The sequence below is a fragment of the Scyliorhinus torazame genome, chromosome 5, assembly GCF_047496885.1.
Source record: "Scyliorhinus torazame isolate Kashiwa2021f chromosome 5, sScyTor2.1, whole genome shotgun sequence".
Taxonomy (NCBI): domain Eukaryota; kingdom Metazoa; phylum Chordata; class Chondrichthyes; order Carcharhiniformes; family Scyliorhinidae; genus Scyliorhinus; species Scyliorhinus torazame.
This window is the reverse complement of record NC_092711.1, coordinates 166,411,205-166,429,109: the sequence shown is the minus strand read 5'-3', so window position 1 is coordinate 166,429,109 and position 17,905 is coordinate 166,411,205. Positions and strand designations below refer to the sequence as shown.

General features: G+C 44.8%; 1 long non-coding RNA gene across 1 annotated transcript; it reads left to right on the top strand.

Moving 5' to 3' along the window:
- The first annotated feature begins 636 nt into the window (after positions 1 to 636).
- Positions 637 to 14,630, top strand: LOC140420491 (uncharacterized). Its single transcript, XR_011946408.1, has 2 exons — positions 637 to 946; positions 4,923 to 14,630. It is a non-coding gene; the product is annotated as an uncharacterized lncRNA (long non-coding RNA).
- Positions 14,631 to 17,905: the final 3,275 nt, after the last annotated feature.

The following is a 17,905-nucleotide window of genomic DNA, read 5'->3' as shown; positions in this document are numbered from 1 at the left end:
GGGAGGGTTTATGTGTTGTTGACTTTATCCTACTCTGGTACAGACAGGGCTTTTATCTGTGAAAGGAGCAGTTTGGGGAGACTGCTTCTGTTCTCTCTGTCGCCTAACTAATGGCGGCAGTTAATCTTCAAATTTTCTCAGGGAATGTACGGGGCATCCATCACCCTATCAGAAGGAAAAAGATCATCTCCTTTCTTCAGGAGAAAATTGACAAGAGCTTTATTCCAGGAAACTCATCTGGATGATGAGGAACACATTAAATTGAGACGGGATTGGGTGGGGAAGATTTTTTTCCTCCTCCTTTTCATCAAGTAGCAGGCGTGTGACAATCCTTATTGATCAAATATCCCTTTTAAGGTTTAAACGTATATCAAGGACAAAGGAGGTAGATATGTGATCATTAGAGGTTTGGTGCATGGAGATGCTGTTTCGAGAGTGAATGTTTATAGATCCCCGAGTTACTCCCTGGAGTTCATTACGAAGGTGTTTCTGGATTTTGCAGAGTTAGCTTCGACTAATTCTTTTGTGGTTGGTGACTTCAACGGCCACTTAAGTCCTCTGGTAGATAAGCTCCCGGTTAACAGGGTCACCCCCCCCCCCCCCCCCCCCGCGCATGCTGCAAGCTAGGCCCTCCCACTCTTCCCATTGGTCGACATCTCAGCAGGAAGGTCAGGAGGCGGGCTCTCCTTTGCACATGCGCAACTTTCCCTCTCGGACATGCGCAGTCACGGGCCGGGGGAAGGGGGCGATCACCGAGCGGCTTCTCGCTCTGGCCGGAGCCGTCAGCCAGTTGCCTGGAAACCTTGTCTCGAGGAGGTGAAGGGCGTGCGAACTGGAACCCAGAGATGTCATGGCGGAGATGATGATTTCTATTGGCTGATTTATTCAGGGCTTCATTTAGACGTCACAAAGCGAAAATTGGAGGTAAAACCTCCTCCTGTCTCCTGTGAGTAAAACACTTTCCTCCCCCTTTCCATTTCTTTTCTCATTCTCACCTTCAATTGGTCACTTGCAGCAACTGAAGGGAAAGGAAGTGAATCCAGGAAGGGCGCAGACTCTGGAAAGGTTGGCCCAGGTCTCTCTCTCTCTCTCTCAAAGACATTGACATCCTTTGCTCCCTCAGCTTGACACATTTATTTGTTTGGCTAAAAGGATGGTCTCTTTCCCAATGCTCACAATTAAAGGGCTGGTTTCCTCAGGAAATGGCTCACATTTAAGGGGACAGTAAATTAATACCAGACAGAGAAATGTCCAGTGTTGTTATATGTTACAGATTAGATATATTATTGATGGTTCTGTAATAAAGTACATTTATTATTATTTCTAGTAGCGTAATATTGTACTGTAGCTACGTTATATATTTCCAGTCATCTCTTCCGTCAGAGGGTTTTTAGTCTGTGGGTTTCTCTTCCACAGGGACCAGTGGAGTCTGGGGCCATTGAATATTTTCACAGATGAGTTTGACAGATTTTTAAAAATTCATTTTTCACATTTTGTTTTACCGTTGTATGACAATAAACACAACAGAGTAACAGAAAAATTGGTGGAAAATGGGCACAGAGCAGAACAAGAGGTATTGCCGCATAAATACAAGCAAAGCATTGCAGAATTCATTCGGAACAGGATATTTGACGGACCAGAGCCTCTAGGTGAAATGCCGGATCAATTGAACAACCAGTAATCGTGTTAACACGGTGAGAGTGGAAAAAAGATTAGATTCTATAAAAACAGGAGGATAACCATGCAGCTCGCACACCCCAAAATATTGTGAAACAGACTAACAACATAGTTGACTTAAAATGAATAAGGTGAATTGAATTTGGTCATGGAAAACCCAGGAGGAGCAAGTCAGCTGAATTGGAGCCTATGAATTTAAGATAGGGCTCCCATACTTTACACAATACTACTTTACACAATATTTCAGACTTGGAGCAGAGTACAGATGTTAAAAATTCCATAGGGATGCATTCTGTAATCAGCCTATCTCGGTTTTGGATAATCTAGGGAGATTATGCTTCAGTTATACAGGACATTGGTGAGACCACATCTGGAGCACTGTGTACAGTATTGCCCTCATTTAAGGAATGATGTAAATGTGTTGTAAGCAGTTCAGAGAAGGTTTACTGGACTCATACCTGGAATTGGAGGCTGGTTTTATGAGGAATGATTGGACGGCTGGTCTTGTGTCCAATGGAGTTTTGGTGACTTGATTGAACCGTATAAGATCCCAAGGGGCCTTGACAGGGTGGATGTGGAAAGGATGTTTCCTCTTGTGGGAGAATCTAGAAATTGGAGTCATCTTAAAATAACAACTTTTCCTACATTGTACTCCATTTGGGAAATTTTATCCCACTCATTTAACATATATTTTTGTAACCTCCTTATGTCCTGTTCACAATTTAATTTCCTACCTCTCTTTGTAACATTGGAACATAGGGGCAGGAGTTGGCCATTCTGCCCATCGAGCCTGCACCATCATTCAATACGATCATGGCCGATCATCCACTTCAATGCCTTTTCCCCCACACTATCCCCATATCCCTTTGTGTTGTTGATATTTAGAAATATGTCAGTTGGGCGGCATGGTGGCGCAGTGGTTAGCACTGTTGCCTGATGGCACCAAGGACCCGGGTTCGATCCTGGCCCTGGGTCACTGTCCGTGCGGAGTTTGCACATTCTCCCCTTGTCTGTGTGGGTCTCACCCCCAGAACCCAAAGATGTGTAGGGTAGGTGGATTGATACTGGTTTTGCAAATCAGTCCATAATTTTCCATGGTTTTTAATTCTATCTGGAATAATTGATTCTGGAAGCTTGCCCACCAATGATGTTAAACTAACTGATCTGTAATTGCTATCCTTTTTGAACAAATGCATAAGATTTGTAATTCTCCAGTCCTCTGGCACCTCCAGCAAAGACTGGGAAATTATTGCCAGCTCCCCTGTAATTTACATTCTCACTTTAACATTTCCTCACCTGTTCAGGTACACTGAGGGAGAATTCAGAATGTCCAATTAACCTAGCAAGCATATCTTTCGGGACTTGTGGGAGGAAACCAGAACACGTGGAGGAACCCCACGGAGACACAGGGAGAACATGCAGACTCTGCACAGGCAGTGACCCAAGCCGGGAATCGAACCCGGGACCCTGGCACTATGGAGTAAAAGTGATAATCACTGTGCTACTGTGCCGCTCTAGCGACAAAGTTTCCTAGTCTGCCTCCATGGCCTGGGTAGCATCTATATCCTTGGTAAAGACAGACAATGAGTTTAGTTTCATTTTGAACAGGGTGTCAAGTTACTGTGTCTCATTCTTTAAAAGATCCTTCTTCCCATTTAAACAGGTAATGGTAAGTGGGGGAAAAATGATGCACAGTGACCCAAAAACAAGATACTGTCGACTTTCAGATAAAAGCAAATTACTGCAGATGCTGGAATCTGAAACAAAAGCAGTAAAAATTCAAGTATTTCAGCAGGTCTGACAGCATCTGGGGAGAGAAAGGGAGCTAATGTTTCGAGTATGGATGGCTTTGACAAAGAGTCATCCAGGCACAAAACATTTGCTCCCTTTTCTCTCCACAGATGCTGTCGGACCTGCTGAGATTGTCCAGCATATTCTGTTACTGTAGACATTCCCTGTCTGCCCAGTTCTATTTTGAAGTCAGCCCCTGAATTGTGTGGACATAGTTTCAACTTTCTACATTTGAGGAACAAACGTTGAAATATTTGCTCCACACCCATAGGGTTTCATCTGTTTAAAGCCACACACAGAAAGGTGCAGTTTCCTCCTGGAGTTTGAGACAAATTAGCTTTCAAAATGCTGCAGAGTTTCAACCAATGAGGAAGATCCGGGCTCAGGCCCGCCCCTCATTCACTCTGATTGGCTGGTGGATCAGCCGCTCCCGTTCAGACATCCAGGTCCGTCCCCTCTTCGTATTGGTCTGGAGCTGCTGTCAATCAACCTGGCATTGTGATGCAGAGCATGCGCAATGCGGCTGCTATAGTTGGACACCAGTGCGCACGCTCAGGAACGAAATTTGGAGCATGCGCAATTCCAGTGTTGGCCTTGCGGATGAGTCCTTTGTCCCGGAGAAGCGGAGTCAGCGTCAGGCGGTGAGTGGGAGAATCCGCAAACCCTTCAGAATCATTGTCAGCTCCCTGGTTTGCAGCTGCCGGGAACAGGCCCAGGTTAACCCTCCTACTTCAGCGACTGGAGGATGGTTCACACCAGAGGAGGGGGGACAGTAAATAAGAGCTGTCACTTTGCACTCAAATCAATGAGGATTCTGATCTCTGGAAAGGAAGGAAACCCTGGGAGGTGGGCGGGGAGGATTCACAAACACCCGCTGGAGGCCCCAAACCCCCAATAGGAACCTGCAGGTCCCGAGTTTGCAGCTCCCGGGGCTTGTTTACTTGTGTGCCCAAGTGAGCGGGCATCAGGGTCCCAGCGACCAGGACAGAAAATGATTGATTAATTGATTTTATTCTCACTTTGCAAAGAGAGGCTTGAGAATTGAACACAGCCAGAGTGGAGGCAGGAGGTAAATTGTAAGGAAAATAATTGTGACGGTGCTGTGCTGGGTTTGACGGGCTGACCAACTCTCATGGTAAATATTAAGGGTGGCGTCTGCCAGAGCTGTTGGAACATAGAAGCGGTAAGGAACATGGTTCTGTGCAGTGACAAAGATCCAGTTTATAGTACAGCCAGCATCCAGGCAGCATGCAGACTGGGGCAGTGAACTCAAATACATTTCTGTAAAATATGGGACTATTAGTCACCCTGGGATTTGCATTCAGCGTGGGGTGCAAGAGAGTGTATGGGTTTACTGTTTTGCAGGTACAAATGAGGAAAATATGTTGTATAGAAAATAGAATTGTATTTTCAGGATTTCTCTCTATATAACGTTTTGTAAACTTCTTTTCCAGGGCTGAATGGGTGGATTTACAGACAGGAAGCTCAAACTGAACATCACAGCATGATCTGACAGAGTCACTGAGTCGCCATGGCCAGAATATCATTAGTCATTGAATTTGCAAGGAGAAAGGTTTGCGTGTTCTGCCTGTGTGACACCATTTCAGACATCATTGTGACTGGAAAAGCATCAGGACACACAATGGAATGAGAGTGTTCCAGTACATTGACTGTACAAAGAGCTTCAACCAGTGAAACAGCCTGTAAAAAAATCACACGATTCACAGCCAGGAGAAACCATACAGGTGTTCTGTGTGTGTGGACAAAGCTTCAACTGACTGTCCAAACTGGAGAGATATGAGGAAACTGGCACCATGGAGAAACCGTGGAAATGTGAGGACTCTGGTGAAGGATTCAATTCTTCACCTCGGCTGGAAATCCATCGACGCGTTCACACTGGGGAAAGGCCGTTCAGCTGTTCTGTGTGTGAGAGGAGATTCACTCAGTCATCTGCCCTTCGCTTACACCAGCGAGTTCACGCTGAGAAGAAACCATTCAGCTGCACAACCTGTGACGAGAAATTCAAGTCTTTATCCATCCTCACTGAACACCAGCGAATTCACACGGGTCAGAAACCATTCATTTGCTTTGTGTGTGGGAAGGGATTCACTCAGGTATTCACCCTCCAGACACACCACCAAATGCACACAAACGAGGAACCATTCAGGTGCATCACCTGTGGAGAGAGTTTCAATCAGTCTACTGACCTCAGTGAGCACCAACGCATTCACACTGGGGAGAAGCCGTTCACCTGCTCCGTGTGTGGGATGGGATTTCCTTGGGCATCCCAACTGCTGACACATCAGTGGGATCATACCGGGGGGAGACGGTTCTCCTGATCCTTGTGTGGAGCGGGATTCACTCAGTCACAACACCTGCTGAGACACCAGCGAGTTCACAAATGACTGCAGGGATTGGAATCTGCTGTTTTGCTGCTGCTAATCACATCCAGGATTGATAGTCTGACAATATCTGGTTTGATTCTGCTGATGTTAACAATCCCTATAACTGGCTGCAGTTTAATATTCTGAAAATGTCACTGATTTTTGGGGCTGAAATGTCCCTTTTTTAAATCCCCCCTGTGATCTTTCTCCTCAATTCAAAAACTCTCAACAGGAACACATTTACAGTAAAATTATGAACTTGTACTTCAATCCTAACGTGATCTTTGATGCAAATCAGTGTCTAAAAGGTTCCACTGATTGTCATCTCCAATTAGAAAGTGCAGATTAATCCTTGCTGACAATTCTTACTGACTCCTTCAGTGTTATGTCCATTATGATATTAAAATTGTGAAGGAAGCAAAACAAACAGTGAAATATTATACAGGTACTGTAAAAACGTACATAAAAACCATTACATCAACATTGACACTGATGAAGTTTGGAAGTCGCTGAGTTGAATCATTTCTGACACAGCAGCAGCAACATTTGGTAAAGGTGGAACCCACAACAAAGACTGGTTCAGACTCACTCAGCCGAGATGACGTCTGGCATTGAAGCAAAAAGCAAAGTCGACCTGATGTGCAACATAAACCTAACAGCTAGAACACTGCATTACTTGAACGTAGCCAAGACAGTTGTGTAAATATCAGGGAGATCCTGTGCAAATAAACATTGGACCAGCCTCTGTCAATAATTCCAAGCTGCCTGTGACAATGGAAATCTACGACTGATGGGGTCAAGGGGGATCTTTGTCCGACCATCACCAAAGTTGTGCGACTGAAATTGGAAGCTGGTGAAGTTCTCACCAACAGAAATAGACAGATGTCCTGCTGGGTTGATCACGGCTGTGAGCTGGACATCTCCCAGACTCTGATTGTCTCTATTGCAGCTTCCATGGTTGAGTTGGACAAGGAACCCTCACCGGTTGAGCTGGAAAAGGCCATTGATTGCTGAGCAAGCAGAAAGGCACCCGACAAGGATGGGATTCCAGCTGATCTGCTTACACACGGAAAGTCCCTTCGGCTGTTACACCTTCATGACCTCCGACGTCTCTGATGGGTGACAGGAACCATTCCATACGTGTGATGGAAAATCATCACAATATATAAAATCAGCAGTGACAGAGGAGATTCCAACAACTACAGGGACATCTCACTCCTTAGCTAGGAGGACCTTCACTAGGGTCATGTCTAAAAGATTCATCTACTTGCAGATTGAATGTATCCAGAAGCACAGTGCGGTTTCTCTGCTGACAGGTCTGCAGTGAACATGATCTCCACACACCAGCTACAAGAGAAGTGAACAATTGGTATTTAATCTAAAATGTCTATGCTGAGAAAAGTGAAACGTTATCATTACTGAGTGAAAGTGAACCATTCAGTGTGAATCACAATTTAATTGTACAATTGGAAAAGGCACCAAAATGTTTGATTCCCTCAAGACAAACTTCAGCCTCACATAGAAACATAGAAAATAGAAGCAGGAGGAGGCCATTCGGCCCTTCGAGCTTGCTCCATCATTCATTATGATCATGGCTGATCATCCAACTCAGTAACCTGTTCCCCGCTTTCCCTCCACATCCTTTGATCCCTTTTGTCCGAAGAGCTGTGTCTAACTGCTTCTTGAAAGCAGACAATGTTTTGTCCTCAACTCTTTCTGTGGTAGTGAATTCCCCAGGCTGACCACTCTCTGGGTGAAGAAATTTCTCCTAATTTCTGTCCTAAGTGGTCTACCCCATATCCTTCGACTATGACGCATGGTGCTGGACTCCCTCACCATCGGGAATCCTTCCCGCATTTACCCTGTCTAGTCCTGTTAGAAGTTTATAGGTTTCCATACGATCCCTTTCATTCTTCTGAACTCCAGCAAACATAATCCTAACTGGCTGAATCTCTCCTCATACATCGGTCTCGCCATCCCAGGAATCAGTCTGGTAAACCTTCACTGCACTCCCTCTATAGCAAGAACACCCTTCCTCAGATAAGGAGACCAAATCTGCAGACAATATCCCAGGTGTGGTCTCACCAAGGCCCTGTATAATTGCAACAAGACATCCCTGCTCCTGTACTCAAATCCTCCTGTTAATAAGGCCAGCATACCATTTTTCTTCTTCAGCACCTGTTGTACCTGCATGCTTACCTTCAGTGACTGGTGTGCGAAGACACCCAGGTCTCATTGCACATTCCCCTCTCTTAATTTATAGTTATTCAGATAATAATCTGCCGTCCTGTTTTTGCTGCCAAACTGGATAACCTCGTATTATCCACATTGTACTACATCTGCCATGCATTTTTCCACTCAACTTGTCCAAATAGCACTGAAGCATCCCTGCATCCTCTTCACAGCTCATCCTACCACATAGTTTTGTGCCATCTGCAAATTTTGGGATATTACATTTATTCCCTCATCTAAATCATGGATATAGTGAATAGCTGAGGTGCTGGTACCGATCCTAGCGGTACCCCACTGGTCACTGCTATTCGGAAAAATACTTGTTTATTCCTACTCTTTATTTCCTGCCTGCCAACCAGTTTTCTATCCATCTCAATATATAATCCCGAAACCCATGCGGTTTAACTTTCTGATGTGGAACTTTGTTGAAAGCCTTCTGAAAGTCCAAATAACCCACATCCACTGGCTTCCCCTCATCAACTATTCATCAGTTACATCCTTGAAGAATTGCAATAGATTTGTCAAGCATGATTTCCCTTTCCCAGGATGGTGTATTGCCTCCCTGGTGCCAGGGTCAAAGATGTGTCTGAACGAACACAGGACATCCTGAAGGGGGAGGGTGAACAGCCAGACGTCGTAGTATACATAGGTACGAATGACATAGGCAGGAAAAGGGATGAGGTCCTTCAGAAGGAGTTCAGGGAGTTAGGCAGTAAGCTAAGAAGCAGGACCTCTCGGGTTGTAATCTCGGGATTACTCCCTGTGCCATGTGCCAGTGAGGCTAGAAATAGGAGGATAGTGCAGCTAAACACGTGGCTAAACCAGTGGTGTAGGAGGGAGGGTTTCAGATTTCTGGGCCAGAGGGATCTCTTCGGAGGCAGGTGCAACCTGTACAAGAAGGACGGGTTGCATCTAAACTCGAGGGGTACCAATATTGGGGCAGCACGGTAGCATTGTGGATAGCACAAATGCTTCACAGCTCCAGGGTCCCAGGTTCGATTCCGGCTTGGGTCACTGTCTGTGCGGAGTCTGCACATCCTCCCCGTGTGTGCGTGGGTTTCCTCCGGGTGCTCCGGTTTCCTCCCACAGTCCAAAGATGTGCATGTTAGGTGGATTGGCCATGCTAAATTGCCCATAGTGTCCAAAATTGCCCTTAGTGTAGGGTGGGGTTACTGGGTTATGGGGATAGGGTGGAGGTGTGGACCTTGGGTAGGGTGCTCTTTCCAAGAGCCGGTGCAGACTCGATGGGCCGAATGGCCTCCTTCTGCACTGTAAATTCTATGAAATATCCTGGCTGGGAGGTTTGCTTGTGTCACTCGGGAGGATTTAAACTAATATGGCAGGGGTTGGGGACCAGAACGTTAGCTTAGAAGCTGTCATAACTGAAGAGGAAATAGAGAACAAAAATAGTAGAACATCACCCTCAGGCAGAACAAAAAAGGTGACAAGTGTGAGAAGGGAGGTGGTCAATGCAGGACTGAGGGTATTGTACCTTAATGATCGCAAGATACGTAATAAGATCAATGAGCTTGTTGCGCACATTGAAATTGGCCGGTACGATGTTGTGGGCATCACAGAGACGTGGCTGCAAGGGGATCAGGGTGGGATCTAAATATACAAAGTGCTGGTGGACAAGGATAAGAGCGGACCTCGGTTGAATGTGGTAAATTGGGGGAAGGCTAATTCTAACAATATTAGGCGGGAACTGAAGAACCTAGATTGGGGGCGGATGTTGAGGGTAGATCAACATCTGACATGTGGGAGGCTTTCAAATGTCAGTTGAAAGGAATTCAGGACCGGCATGATCCTGTGCGGAAGAAGGATAAATATGGAAAATTTCGGGAACCTTGGATAACGAAAGATATCGTAGGTCTCGTCAAAAAGAAAAAGGAGGCATTTGTCAGGACGAGAAGGCTGGGAACAGATGAAGCCTGTGTAGAATATAAGGAAAGTACGAAGGTACTTAAGCAAGGAGTCAGAAGGGCTAAAAGGGGTCACGAAAAGTCATTGGCAAATAGGGTTAAGGAAAATCCCAAGGCTTTTTACACGTACATAAAAAGCAAGAGGGTAGCCAGGGAAAGGGTTGGCCCACTGAAAGACAGGCAAGGGAATCTATGCGTGGAGCCAGAGGAAATGGGCAAGGTACTAAATGAATACTTTGCATCAGTATTTACCAAAGAGAAGGAATTGGTGGATGTTGAGTCTGAAGAAGGGTGTATAGATAACCTGGGTCACATTGAGATCCAAAAAGACGAGTTGTTGGGCGTCTTGAAAAATATTAAGCTGGATAAGTCCCCAGGACCTGATGGGATCTATCCCAGAATACTGAAGGAGGCAAGGGAGGAAATTGCTGAGGCCTTAACAGAAATCTTTGGATCCTCACTGTCTTCAGGTGATGTCCCGGAGGACTGGAGAATAGCCAACGTTGTTCCTTTGTTTAAGAAGGGTAGCAAGGAGACTACAGGCCGGTGGGCCTTACGTCAGTGGTAGGGAAATTACTGGAGAGAATTCTTCGAGGCAGGATCTACTCCCATTTGGAAGCAAGTGGACATATTAGCGAGAGGCAGCACGGTTTTGTGAAGGGGAGGTCGTGTCTCACTAACTTGATAGAGTTTTTCGAGGTCACAAAGATGGTTGATGCAGGTAGGGCAGTGGATGTTGTCTATATGGACTTCAGTAAGGCCTTTGACTAGGTCCCTCATGGTAGACTGGTACAAAAGATGAAGTCACATGGGATCAGGGGTGAGCTGGCAAGATGGATACAGAACTGGCTAGGTCATAGAAGGCAGAGAGTAGCAATGGAAGGGTACCTTTCTGATTGGAGGGCTGTGGACTCGTGGTGTTCTGCAGGGACCAGTGCTGGGACCTTTGCTGTTTGTAGTATATATCAATGATTTGGAGGAAAATGTAACTGGTCTGATTAGTAAGTTTGCGGACGACACAAAGGTTGGTGGAATTGCGGATAGCGATGAGGGCTGTCAGAGGATACAGCAGGATTTAGATCGTTTGGAGACTTGGGCGGAGAGATGGCAGATAGCGTTTAATCCGGACAAATGTGAGGTAATGCATTTTGGAAGGTCTAATACAGGTAGGGAATATACAGTGAATGGTAGAACCTTCAAGAGTATTGACAGTCAGCAAGATCTAGGTGTACAGGTCCACAGGTCACTGCAAGGGGCAACACAGGTGGAGAAGCTAGTCAAGAAGGCAGATGGCATGCTTGCCTTCATTGGCCAGGGCATTGAGTGTAAAAATTGGCAAGTCATGTTGCAGCTGTATAGAACCTTAGTTAGGCCACACTTGGAGTATAGTTTCAATTCTGGTCGCCACACTACCAGACAGATGTGGAGGCTTTAGAGAGGGTGCAGATGGGATTTACCAGGATGTTGCCTGGTATGGAGGGCACAAGCTATGAGGAGAGGTTGAATAAACTTGGTTTGTTCTCATTGGAACGACGGAGGTTGAGGGGCAACCTGATAGAGATCTTCAACATTATGAGGGGCATAGAGAGTGGATGGTCAGAATGAAGGGGTCAATTACTAGGGGGGATAGGTTTAAGGCGCGAGGGGCAAGGTTTAGAGGAGATGTACGAGGCAAGCTTTTTACATAGAGACTAGTGAGTGCCTGGAACTCGCTACCGGAGGAGGTGATGGAAGCAGGGACGATAGTGACGTTTAAGGGGCATCTTGACAAATACATGGATAGGATGGGAATAGAGGGATACGGACCCTGGAAGTGTAGAAGATTTTAGTTTAGTCGAGCAGCATGGTCGACGCAGGCTTGAAGGGCCGAAGGGCCTGTTCCTGTGCTGTCCTTCTCTTTGTTCTTTCATAAATCCATGTTGACTCTGACCAATTCTGCCACTGTTTTCTAAGTACTCCACTATAAAATCTTTGATTATGGACTTTAGAATTTTCCCCACTGCCGTAATCACGTCGATTAATCTATAATTGCATTTTCTTTCTACCTCCCTTTTTAAATAGTGAGGTTACATTAGCCTCCCTCTGATCTGTAGGAACGGTTCCAGAGTCTATACAATCTTGGAAGATGACCACCAATACATCCACTATTCCTTGAGTCACTTCCTTAAGTCGTCTGGTATGTAGATTATCAGGCCCCGGAGATTTATCGACCTTCAATCTCATCAATGTCCCCAACACCATTTCTCTACTCTGATTTCCTTCAGTTCCTCCCCTCTCTGAACCCTGCATTCCCCAACATTTCTGGTATGTTATTTGTGTCGTCCTTTGAGAAAACAGAACCAAAGTATGTATTGAGTTGCTCAGCCATTTGTCTTCACCAATCTCTTTCTCTTCATGTATCGATAGAAACTTTTGCAGTCAGTTTTTTATGTTCCACGCAAGCTTCCCTCGTACGCTATTTCCCCTTTCTTAATCAATCTCTTGGTCCTCCTTTGCTGAATTCTAACCTGCTCCCAATCCTCAGGTTTGTTGTTTCTCCTGGCCAATTTGTATGCTTAGTCCTTGGATCTTGGAGTAATGTTTCAGAACTCACAAACTGTGGGAGGCTTCACCCTCTTTAAGAAGGTTGAAGCTTACCTGTGAAAGCTAATGTTCTTGCTTTATTTTTCTTCAGGTTTATTCCTGTGATTTGGAAAGGTGCCTCAAGGAGAATGGGGGAAAACAGTCACAATTGGGCAAAGCTGAAACCCCCTTCCCAAAAGAATTGGAAAACAAAGTTTAAAATGGTATTTGGTTCATCTTTGATCTGAAAAGGAAAGTCACCTAAAGTCAGCACAATTGGCAGAGTTGGGAATGTTTGCAAACAAACCGAGAAGTTAACCCTTTCCACTGACAGCACGGTGATAATTTGCCTTTTAAAGATTTGGCTTTATCCCATTTCTTATCTTTCAAAACAGGGTGTTTGAGAACGGGAGATATGGGAGTTATCTCCAAACTGATTTCAAATATTTGTGTCTCTGATATACAAAGACAATATTGTGTGAATGCAATACTATTGGACAGTAAAGTTTCTCCAGGACTCCTGAATGAAACTGAATAATAATTAATAGGATGGCCCACTCAGAATAAGATCGAGAAAATCACATTACCCAATGGAAATTGGAATAACTCACCCCGGGGAGAGCTCAATAGAATAGATCAATGTTATATCGATGTACATTCTAGTGAAAAGCAGTGTAGATCAGACAAATAGATTGATAACTTTCTCTTGGAGATAAATGTGTCCCTGCCTCTGAACTTTAAAAGATAAACTGAATTGATTGGCCATTGACTGAGGCATTGGAGCCATGCAGGGAGAGAGAAGTACAGATCCTCCGACAGAGATCTCCCCCCCCCCCCCCCCCCCCCCCGGCCCACGCGCCAGATGTTTTGGTAAGATCACCTGAAAGTCCAAGAGTGACGTGTGTGGCACATGGAGCCTGATACTGGGATACCAGTGTGGGTGTGCTGATGTGGAAATGCATGGTGAAGCTGGAAGCTGCACTGAAGAGCGGGTCCCAGACATACTCAGCTATTCGATAACAGAACAACATTGAGTGATTAATGTGGTCAGTAAAATGAGACAACATTTTAAATCATTATGATATTGACACATATTCCACTGGAAAATAGACTTTAAAACAATCAGAATCTAATTATACACACTTGTATCTGTCAGAGGGAGTGAAATTAAAGTGAAAAGGGATCTAGAATCTGGATTTAGAAAATATCCACAAGGTGGAGGTAGGTGAACAGAGAGCTGGAGAATCTTTAAAGTCCGTGCATGAACTTCTGTTTGAAGCTGATGTATTTTCAACATGCCAATAATTTGGAATGGTGTGAGATGCTCTGCAGCTGGGAAAGATGAATCTAAGTGAACAGTTATCACATTTTACTGGAAAGGTTTTTACTTTTATTCTTGGTGGCAGCTCAAGCATTTGTGTTGCTGATTCTGATAATTTTAGCAGTTTTAGTATGTTGTCGAAATGTGTTATCGACGTAATCAAGAAATTATGAAAACAAGCTTGTAGTGTAGAAATAGGTGGGTTGATCAGAAATCAGTTGAGAGAAGTCAATAAGGATATTCACTTCTCAAGACGGGAAGATTTGTAAGAAATAAATGATAAAATATGAAGGCATTTATTGAATATTATAGGAATAGCTCACTTCCTTTCTCGCCTGTGAAGAAATCTTCCACAGCAGCTTGCTGGGTGACAAACACAGGACAGACCTGTTCTTTCTGCCCAGGACTGGTCTCTAACACAGGCTCTTAAATTGACATTTCTAATCCTGATATGATTGGATGTCAGGATCCATCCGCAAACCATTTGTCTGTGTAAAGGTTAAAACAGGAAGAGATTTCTAAAAAGATCCATACTGGCTTCACCCAACACCCACACTGGCTCACAGCAGTGAACCATCCAGAGTAGACTGCAGCCACTAGTCATGGAGACCAGTACTCATTCTGCATCATCCGTCTGTCCTCTGGGACTGGGAAATCATTCTCAGGCTGTATGATGTTTAGTGTGTCCATTATGCATCATTTTTAAACTGTTGTTTCTTAATAAACCAGCGTAAAATCGCATATTAGCTTGGTCCCATTTTTTGGGTTATCTGTGACTCTTGGATCAAGTATCTCACCGATCACTGCATGTTGTTCCGGTCACGATATTATAAAATGATACCGAGGCACTGAAGAGGGTGCAAAGAAGATTTATAATGGTGAAACCAGAAATGTGTAGGTACATATAAAATATCAGGAAAGGATTGACAGGCTGGGTCTCATCTCTCCTTAGAAATGAAGGCGGTGGGGATAACCTAATAGAAATCTTTAAAATAATGGAAGGTTTTGTGAGAGAGGATATGGAGAGAATGTGGGGAAGAGCATAACTAGAGAACATCAATACTTTATACACATGACATGGAGTCACCAATCCATATCTACATGTGTTCCAGATTTTAATGTAATTGTCCAATACAGAAAACACAGTATTTTGTGTCTGTGTGGGTCTCACCCTCAAACCCAAGGAAGTAATAAGGTATGAGAATTGAAATAATATAGAGTTAGAAAGGAGAAAAGTCCAAAAAATGGAGCAGTCTGTGACAGGACACAAATTAGTTGCCTCTTATCCTGGAGAAATTAAGGACCCAACAAAGTGTGTGTCTGAAACATTAATTTATTTGACAAATATCAAAATATTAAACTCCAACTGGTTACAGGGATTATTATCAGCAGAAACAAACTCCAGCTGTCAGAATGAACATGGTTCAGTCCTGGATGTGATTAACAGCAGCAATAACAGCAGAATCCAACCCCTGCAGTCACTCGTGAAGTCTCTGGTGTCTCAGCATGTGGGATGACCAAGTGAATCTCTTCCACACACACAGCAGATGAACGGCCTCTCCCCAGTGTGAGTGTGTTGGTGTTTCAGCAGATCAGATGTAGTTTTATAGCTCTTCTCACAGTCAGAACATTTAAAAGGTTTCTGATCACTGTGAACAAGTTGATGTGTAGCAAGGTTCCATAAGTGAAGGAATCTCTTCCCACACTCAGAGCAGGTGAACGACCTCTCTCCAGTATGAACTGTCTGGTGTCTCTGCAGGTTAGATAAATGATTAAATCTTTCCCCACACACGGAGCAAGGGAACAGCCTCTCCCCAGGGTGAACTTGCTGGTGTGTGAGCAGGTTGGCTGACTGAGTGAATCCCTTCCCACACTCGGAACAGGTGAATGGCCTCTTTCCGGTGTGAACTCGCTGGTGTCTCAGCAGATCCATTTCACTTTTGAAGCTCTTCTCACAGTCAGAACATTTAAAAGATCTCGTATTACTGTGCACAAGTTGATGTTTCATAAGGTGTGCTGACTGAGTAAATCCCTTTCCACACAGGCAGCAGGTGAATGGTCTCTCCCCAGTGTGACTGCGTTGATGAGCTTCCAGCAGGGATGGAGATTTGAACCCCTTCCCACAGTCTCCACATTTCCACCGTTTCTCCATGGTGCCGATGACCTTGTGTCTCTCCAGATTGGAGCCTCATTCACACACAGAACATCGTGTACAGTTTCTCTCTGCTGTGAATGATGTGATGTTTTTTCAGGCTGTGTAACTGGTTAAGGCTCTTTTCACAGTCAGCTCACTGGAACACATTCACTTGCGTATGTATGTGTCTCGGTGCTTTTTCCAGTCACACTGACCTTCCCGCAGATAGAACATAGAACATAGAAAATACAGCACAGAACAGGCCCTTCAGCCCACGATGTTGTGCCGAACCGTTGTCCTAGATTAATCATAGATTATCATTGAATTTACAGTGCAGAAGGAGGCTATTCGGTCCCCTGAGTCTGCACTGGCTCTTGGAAAGAGCACCCTACCCAAACTCTACACCTCCACCCAACACCAAGGGCAATTTTGGACACTAAGGGCAATTTATCATGGCCAATCCTCCTACCCTGCACATCTTTGGACTGTGGGAGGAAACCGGAGCACCCGGAGGAAACCCACGCAGACACGGGGAGGACGTGCAGACTCCGCACAGACAGTGACCCAAGCCGGAATCGAACCTGGGACCCTGGAGCTGTGAAGCAATTGTGCTATCCACAATGCTACCGTGCTGCCCTTAAGAACAAATAAATCTACACTATATCATTTTACCGTAATCCATGTACCTATCCAATAGCTGAAGGTCCCTAATGTTTCCGACTCAACTACCACAGGCAGTGCATTCCATGCCCCCACTACTCTCTGGGTAAAGAACCTACCTCTGATATCCCTCCTATATCTTCCACCTTTCAACTTAAATTTATGTCCCCTTGTAATGGTTTGTTCCACCCGGGGAAAAAGTCTCTGACTGTCTACTCTATCTATTCCCCTGATCATCTTATAAACCTCTATCAAGTCGCCTCTCATCCTTCTCCGTTCTAATGAGAAAAGGCCTAGCACCCTCAACCTTTCCTCGTAAGACCTACTCTCCATTCCAGGTAACATCCTGGTAAATCTTCTTTGCACCTTTTCCAAAGCTTCCACATCCTTCCTAAAATGAGGTGACCAGAACTGTACACAGTACTCCAAATGTGGCCTTACCAAAGTTTTGTACAGCTGCATCATCATCTCACGGCTCTTAAATTCAATCCCTCTGTTAATGAACGCGAGCACACCATAGGCCTTCTTCACAGCTCTATCCACTTGAGTGGCAACTTTCAAAGATGTATGAACATAGACCCCAAGATCTCTCTGCTCCTCCACATTGCCAAGAACTCTACCGTTAACCCTGTATTCCGCATTCATATTTGTCCTTCCAAAATGGACAACCTCACACTTTTCAGGGTTAAACTCCATCTGCCACTTCTCAGCCCAGCTCTGCATCCTATCTATGTCTCGTTGCAGCCGACAACAGCCCTCCTTACTATCCACAACTCCACCAATCTTCGTATCGTCTGCAAATTTACTGACCCACCCTTCAACTCCCTCATCCAAGTCATTAATGAAAATCACAACAGCAGAGGACCCAGAACGTATCCCTGAGGTACGCCACTGGTAACTGGGATCCAGGCTGGATATTTGCCATCCACCACCACTCTCTGACTTCTATCGGTTAGCCAGTTCGTTATCCAACTGGCCAAATTTCCCACTATCCCATGCCTCCTTACTTTCTGTAGAAGCCTACCATGGGGAACCTTATCAAATGCCTTACTAAAATCCATGTACACTACATCCACTGCTTTACCTTCATCCACATGCTTGGTCACCTCCTCAAAGAATTCAATAAGATTTGTAAGGCAAGACCTACCCCTCACAAATCTGTGCTGACTATCCCTAATCAAGCAATGTCTTTCCAGATGCTCAGAAATCCTATCCTTCAGTA